This window comes from Triturus cristatus, chromosome 7 (genome assembly GCF_964204655.1).
Source record: "Triturus cristatus chromosome 7, aTriCri1.1, whole genome shotgun sequence".
In the NCBI taxonomy this organism is placed as follows: Eukaryota; Metazoa; Chordata; class Amphibia; order Caudata; family Salamandridae; genus Triturus; species Triturus cristatus.
Window position 1 is genome coordinate 1,024,080,738 of NC_140590.1, and position 7,939 is coordinate 1,024,088,676.

Consider the following 7,939-nt stretch of genomic DNA (forward strand, 5'->3'; position numbering starts at 1 on the left):
GGAACAACGCTCTGGGCAGAAAGCGTTTGGCTTAAATGATGCCCTTCACCCTAACCCAAAGTAAGGGTGGAAAAACTCTCCAATGACACTAAATCTATAGGAGCCTCACACACCCACAAGTTGGCTTAATCGCTGCCCTTCACCCCTAACCCATTCTAAGGGTGGAATAAAGTCACATACACATTGGCTAAAAACCCTGCCCCTGTGGGCGTGGCCAAGATGGGGTCTTGGTAGGACGCTAATTCGGAGCTCTCTGCTCCCACCGGGCTTTCCACAGCAATTTCGGCAGTGAGAGGGTGCCGACTCCAGCAGAAATCCTCTTCCGAGCAGTGCTGCACTGTCGAGAAGGGGAGGCGCCAGCATCGAAATCCTGGAGTCGGTCTTACCGCTGCAGCGGAGAGACCCTACGGAGCTGCTGGGCACCTGGAGGGGCTTGCAACGATCCAGGGAGAGAGGGCATATAATCAGCGCCCCACAGTGGTCCCTGTATGATCTAGGGCATGTGTACTCACAAACTTTCTCTCGGGGGCCAAATTTACAGTGTGGTTTGTGGCCGAGGGCCGCACCGGTGGGGGCGGGGTCAGAGGGGGAGGGGCGGGGCTAAAGCAAAAAAAAATTGTGACCATGAGGTTGAACAAAGGTCCCTGCAGCAGACGCCTTCGTCCACTGAGCCACCAGACCCTGCATACACACATCTTGTAGTGAGTTCTCTCTGAATACGTACAGGCATTGTTAAGTTAGCATAACCACGTTAAATGTTAGAAAGCCATCTTTTTGCTTTTGCACACGACACTGCGTTTACATGTTATTTCTTAAAAACAAACTGCTGACTCGAGACTTGCTTCACACAAGAGCAATCTGTTGTTACCATCCCAGGCTCTGCGCAGCGACCTTGGTCTGTACATGGTGTGACAAACAGTCTGGAATATTACACAATGCATGTTTTCCACTCTAGGTTGATCGACCCACTATTTAGCCATAACACACGCGCAGCTGCACATACCTGAAAGTTGGTGCTTTTAATATCACAGACATCATGTTTATTATTCAGACCGAAGACGAGCCTTCCTGCGAGAAGACTCCTGATGCTCCTGTGATGTGATTTCACTAAGCTGATCTTTGAGGTATGGGGTCCCCTATTCAAGCCTAAGAGACCTTCTATTAGCATAATAATAAGATTAGCTTCTTAGTAAAGGGAAGGTGGTAGTATCCACTGTCATTATAATATGATCACCCCTTTTATATTCTATGGTATTGTAACTATGTTGCTGGTTTTGATATTAATCATTTGTCTGCTTGTATTAGCCAAAGTACTGCATCTTAGGACACGTGGTCTATAAAAATAAACCCTTTTTTATTTACACCGTGTCTCTGTTGATTATTGTTGTGGACTGATGTGAGAATAATATACGAACAGGTATTTCCGATTCCCACCATTCCTGAGAGTACACTAAGTAGCTTGTTCTGGGTTGTCTATTCATTGGGATCTCTGAGCTAAATCTTGGATAACGAATGGGACACTTATGCTAGCCGGATACTGGGTTCTGGGTTCTGAGGTGAGTTTCTGGTACACCACAATTCACTGAGGTCCTGGGGTTCTAAGCATAGTTCTGTGTATAAGCAGAATCCCTGCAACAATCTCTCTCTCTCCCTCTCTCCCTCGCTCCCCCCTCTCCCTCCCCTCCCTCTCTCTCCCCCTCTCTCTCTCTCCCTGTCTCTCTCTCCCCCTGTCTCCCTCCTCCCTCTGTCTCCCTCCTCCCTCTGTCTCCCTCCTCCCTGTCTCCCTCTTCCCTCTGTCTCCCTCCTCCCTGTCTCCCTCCTCCCTCTCTGTCTCCCTTCCTCTGTCTCCCTCCCTCTGTCTCCCTCCCTCTGTCTCCCTCCCTCTGTCTCCCTCCCTCCATCTCCCTCCCTCCGTCTCCCTCCCTCTGTCTCCCTCCCTCCCTCTCCCTCCGTCTCTCTCCCTTCCTCTCCTTCCGTCTCCCTCCTTCTCCCTCTATCTCCCTCCCTCCCTCCGTCTCCCTCCCTGACTCCCTCCCTGTCTCCGTCTCCCTCCCTGTCTCCGTCTCCCTCCCTCTCTCCGTCTCCCTCCCTCCGTCTCCCTCCCTGTCTCCATCTCCCTCCCTGTCTCCCTCCCTCCCTACATCTCCCTCCCTCCCTCTGTCTCCCTCCGTCTCCCTCCCTGTCTCCCTCCATCTCCCTCCCTCCGTCTCCCTCCATCTCTCTCTCTGTCTCCCTCTCTCTATATCTCCCTGTCTCTATCCCTGTCTCTCCCTCCCCCTCTGTCTCCCTCCCTGTCTCCCTCCCTCCCTCTGTCACCCTCCATCTCCTTCTCTGTCTCCCTCCCTCTCCCTCTGTCTCTCTTCCTCTGTCTCCCTCCCTCTCCCTCTGTCTCCCTCCGTTTCTCTCCATCTCCCTCCTGCTGTCTCCCTCCATCTCCCTCCCTCCCTTTGTCTCCATCTCCCTCCCTCCGTCTCCTTCCCTCCGTCTCCCTCCATCTCCCTCCATCTTCCTCCCTCCATCTCCCTCCCTCTCCCTCCCTCCCTCCCTCCCTCCCTCCCTCCCTCCCTCCCTCTATCTCTCCCTGTCTCTCTGTCTCCCTCCCTCTGTCTCCCTCCCTGTCCCTCCCTCTGTCTCCCTCCCTCCGTCTTCCTCCCTCTGTCTCCCTCTCCCTCCCTCTCTGCCTCCCTCTCTGCCTGTCTCTGTCTCCCTTCCTCTCCCTCCCTCTGCCTCCCTCTGTCCCCCTGACTGCACCTCTCTGTCTCCCTCTCTCTGTCACCCTCTGTCAACCTCTGTCTCCCTCCCTCCCTCTCCCTCCTTCTCCCTCTTCCTCCCTCCCTCACCCTCTGTCATCTCACCCCGTGTGTGTGTCAGCCCTCAGCCCGCGCTGAGACAGCTTCCCAGCGGGCACACACAGCCGCACCGAGTACTTCACAGGTCTTTAAAAGACCATTTACATGTTAATAAAGCTTTGTTGTATTTCACCTGTTAGGCCCCTGCATCTCCATTTTGACAATCACTGGAATCCCCCGGCCCCCACAGAGCAGAGTCTCAGAGTCTGGGCTGCTGCAACTGGCAGTGTTTGCTAACACTATTTAATTTTTTTTTTTAAACACAGGCAGGATGTCTGAAAGGTCGCCGGGCCGCCAAGAAAGGCTTGCCGGGCCGCTGGCGGCCCGCAGGCCGTACTATGAGTAACCTTGATCTAGGGGGTCCCTGCAATGCGCCATCTGCAGAGAGCCATTCCGGTAGGACGTAGGGCAGGCCTGCCTGGCTCTGAACAAGAGGGGACCCGGCCCGCGACCATCACGTGAGGCCCCGGCTCCACAGACGAAGGAGGGCCTCAACCCTGAAGGCTTGGTGGGGGAGGGGCCATCGCACCCGCAGCACCCGTGGCGCCCTGCCAAAGCCGCTCTACCTGTCATACTCCATCACCTGAAGAGCCTGTTGGGGAGTTTCCTGATGTCGGTATGACGCCCCCCCGACCCAGGTCAGTGCGGCTCCTGAAGTTGGTTTTGGGAAGGGGCGCACACCGAGGCACGTTTGGATCGGGGAGCTTGGAGACCTGGCCCGGACACTAATGAGACACCAGTGACCGCTCACAGTGGGGGCATCGACCTGAGCCTCTCTGCCCATCGGCCCGGCTTGGGGGCCCTCCGTAGACTCCGATATCACCACCAGTATCTCTCACTTCGGCGGAATGCTACGATTGGCTCGGTGCATCGCCAGGTGGTCTGGCTAGGCGGCAGGTGGCGTCGCATATTTGGAGATTGGACGAAGAGCTCCAACGGCGCAACAGTTTTGAGAAGTGGCCTTGGCATAAAGACTTTTGCAGACATGGGTGTTCCCAGTCGGGGGACGCAGCAGTGCCCCTCCACCCACCGGCCTTTCTCTAGGGGTCCCCAGGGTCTCTGCTGCTGACACCAGCACCCCTTGTTAGCAGTGAGGTTTCCAGGGCAGACAAGTGCATTCCCAGGTGGTCTTGCTGGGAAGACAGCGACATCACGTCAGCGTTGGGACAGCGGGGCCCCAGTAGTGGGCCTTTGATATCCACCACGCTTCCGCCCTTGGGGTTCAAAACAAGGTGACTGCGAGGGGCTCGTGCGGGGAGTGGACGGCCGAGGCCCTGATGCTGTGATACTGCCTTTCAGCTCTTATTCACGGCTTCCCCCGCCTGCGGATCCCTATACACCTTGCCCTCACCTCGACAGCAGGCCCAGCGCACTCAGGAGTCATGGCTGCCCCCCAAGGGCAGGAAGGACAGGCCCGTGAAAGATCTACTGCTCAAATCTACTCAACAGTCGGAAAGTCAGCCGGGCCTGGGGCGCGCAAAAGAGATGGAGGGGAGTCAGGGTCCGGAGGCCATGGTCAGCCGATCCTTCCTGGAGTCCCTTTTTTCTTCTCTCCGAGATGACCTATCCACAATGAAACGTGAACTGCTGGCAGACCTATGAGATATACGTCGCGATGTGGACTCCCTGGGAGAGCGAGTTCACATACTGGAGGAGCACAAAACTGGACGGGACAAAGAAATTGAGAACCTCCAATAAGAAGTCCTCCGGCTGTAAGAACAGAACCTGGACTTACAGGCCCACACCGAGGACTTAGAAAACAGGTCCTGAATGAACAACATCCGCATCCGAGGTATGACGCCCTCTATGAAGGCGATGGCGATATCAAGGTGCTGGTGGCGGGCCTCTTCTGCTCCATCCTTGAGAACCCTCAGAAATCCCGTTCAAGCTGGATCGCACTCACAAGGTGGGCCCACGGAGAGTGGCCCTTGCGCCCCCGGCGGACATCTTGACCTGTGTCCATGACTATCAGCTAAAGGAGAGGATCCTCCGCGAGTCTCGGTGGCATCCAGACTTTACATACCAGGGGCAGAAACCCTCACAATTCCAGGACCTGGATGCATCAACTTTGCTCAAAGGCAAGTCCTTCCGGCCGATCACACTCCACTTTCGGGAATCTGGCATAAAATACTCTTGGGGACACCCGTTCAGGTTGATTTTTTCCTACAAGGGGGAGCTGAGACAAATCCATTCACTCCCAGCAGCCTATAAACTTTTGGGCATTGACGATCCCGTGCCAGACCAGGCCAACCAGAACCCCCATCCTCGCAGACACCTATGCGGCAATGGATGAACCACCATTAAGCCCCCGAGTTCGACGGCGAGCCCTGATCCGGACACTATGGCCAAAGAGCGGCAAGCAGTGCTATCATCCCTTGCAGGGGCATCTTTGGAGTGAAGCGGAATTCACAACAACTGCATTCTGGTATTTTGAAAGCACACCCTCGCCCTAAGCCGATGGTGTTTACAATTGTTACATGGGCCTTACCTGGTGGGAGCGGGGAGCCACGGGCCACAGGTACCCCTCTCTTTCTTTTCTAAGAGCAGGAAACTCTGGACATTGACTCTGGTTCCTTGTATTATGTTTATGTTTTCGTTTGTTTTGGGGTTTTGTTTCTTTCAATGTTGGGGTCTCCTCCCCCCTGTTGAGTCCCTCTCGACTTGTGCACAGGGTAGTAACCCTTATACATTATTGGCACGCTACCCGGGACATTTCGGGACCAGGCTAGCAAGGGTTAGATTGGCTCTTGCGCACTTACAGCGCATAGCATCCCCCCACCCACGTAGATGAGTGTCACAATCCTAACGTTGAACGTGAAAGGGCTTAATAACCCTGTTAGTCTTACTTGGAAAATTCCGGGGCCCATATCTGTTTACTACAAGAGACCCACTTGCTGTCCAGCGATACCCATAGGATGCGCTTGAAGGCCTTCCCACAACAGTACTTCTCCTCCCATCTAACCAAGAAGGCTGGGGTTGCCATCCTTGTTGTGCATACGTTCCCTGGGAAGGTGGGAGCCAGAGTATCGGAGATTAAAGGGAGGCTCCTAGCGCACTCTGTGACCATAGGGGAACACACACTAACATTGGCTACTATATATACCCCCAACGAGGGTCAGGAGACTCTTACATAAGGCGATAGAAGACTTAACATCTACACCTGATCGGCAAATCTTTATCGGGAGAGACTTGAAAATTGTGTTCGACAGTCAGCTTGACCGTTCCGCACAGAGACAGGGACAAATGGGGGCTCCCTCTGATACAAACTGTGGCTACATGACTTGGGACTGGTGGACTTGTGGCGGCATTTTCATCCCCACACCCTCGACTACACTTTCTACTCTCATGCCCGGGGACATATGCAAGGCTGGACTACTTCCTAACGACTCGTTCTCTCCTCCCGATAGCGCATAACTCAGTAATTGAACCCCAAGCACTCTCGGATCATGCGGCCCTGACTGCGACCTTGCTGTTTCCCCCACCTCTAGACCATCATACTCCTGGAGACTCGGGGACACACACCTCCACCGCCCTGAAGTCGTAACACGCCTGACAAAAACACTGGAAGACTTTCTAGCTACCAACGACACACAGGACACCTTAATCGTCTCCCTTTGGGAATCCCTCAAATTAGGAGCCCGGGGCGACTTCATAGCTACGTCGGCTGCAGATAATAGGGTACGCATGGAGAAGAGGGAGGAACTCTCCAAGCAAGTACTCAAATTAGAAGGGGTTCATAAGAGGACAGGGGCCCCTTGAATTTGAAGGAAGCTAAAAGCAGGGAGGGCGCAGCTGGCCAGCCTAGACCTCGATAGAGCAGAATACGCTGCGCTTCGCTTGAAGCACACATTTTTTACCGGGGGACAAATGCGGCCGCTTGTTGGCTCATAAACGGCACGCACAGCGACAAGCGGCAACAGTCCCGCTCATCCTGACTGAAGGGGGCCTGGAGAACACGCAGGAGGAGGACATAGCTAATAAAATCCGAGATTTTTACGCAAAATCTATATACTGCTCAGCCCTTGCCTGATCGAAACCCCTCCAGGTATTGCCAGGGCATAAAGCACTCCAAATTGACACCTGACCAGGAGGCGGCTCTAGATAGTCCCATGAGAACCGAAGATGTTATCTCGGCCATAGCTCGACTTAAACTTATTAAATTCCCTGGCCCAGACAGATTTACTGCCATTTTTTAATAAAACCTTTTGCTCCATCTTAGCCCCAATACTGACTCAGCTTTTTAATGCTGACACCACGGAGCTGCCACCTATGATGCTTTTAGCGTCGGTGGCAGTCTTGCCCAAATCTGGGAATGACAACAAATATTGCGCCTCTTATAGGCCGAGATCTCTCTTGAACATAGACTTTAAAATCTTCACAGGAATCCTTGCAGCTAGACTGGGACCAATAATGCAGGGATTGATAGACCCAGACCAGGCCGGATTTGTTGCGACTAGGCAGTGTAGCGATAATACCAGAATCCTACTGTATCTCTTGGATAAGTCTCACCGTCAGTCGGAAGAATGCGTCTTCCTATCAATAGACGCTGAAAAGGCGTTTGACAAGGTCCATTGGCCCTTCTTGGAGACTGTCCTGGAGAGGTTTGGGATTGGGTGCCGCTTTCACCATTGGTTGTTCAGCGGCTACAGCCGCCCTTTAGCCACAGTTAGGATGAATGGTTTCACCTCTGACCCCTTACATATCACCAGAGGCACGCAACAAGGCTGCCCGCTCTCCCCCCTTTTGTTTGCTCTTTACATGGAGCTGTTAGCTCAGAGGGTCCGGGAGAATCAGCAGATCAAAGGAATCCTTTTTGGGGGGAAAGCATCATACCATCTGCCTTTATGCGGACGATGTCATTGCCACGCTGGAGTCCCCCCACACTTCAGTTCTGCCTTTTTTGGCGGAGTTAGAGGAATTTGCAGCAGCCTCCGGATTTAAGGTCAACGTGGCCAAGTCCCAAGCATTGGGCTTCTCATTGAAGCAGACAACTATCTCTGCCTTGACCCTAGCGTGCTCTATTCGCTGAGATCAAAAAGCCATGCTGTACCTGGGTATCATGTTGTCATTATCCACTGCTGAGACGATAT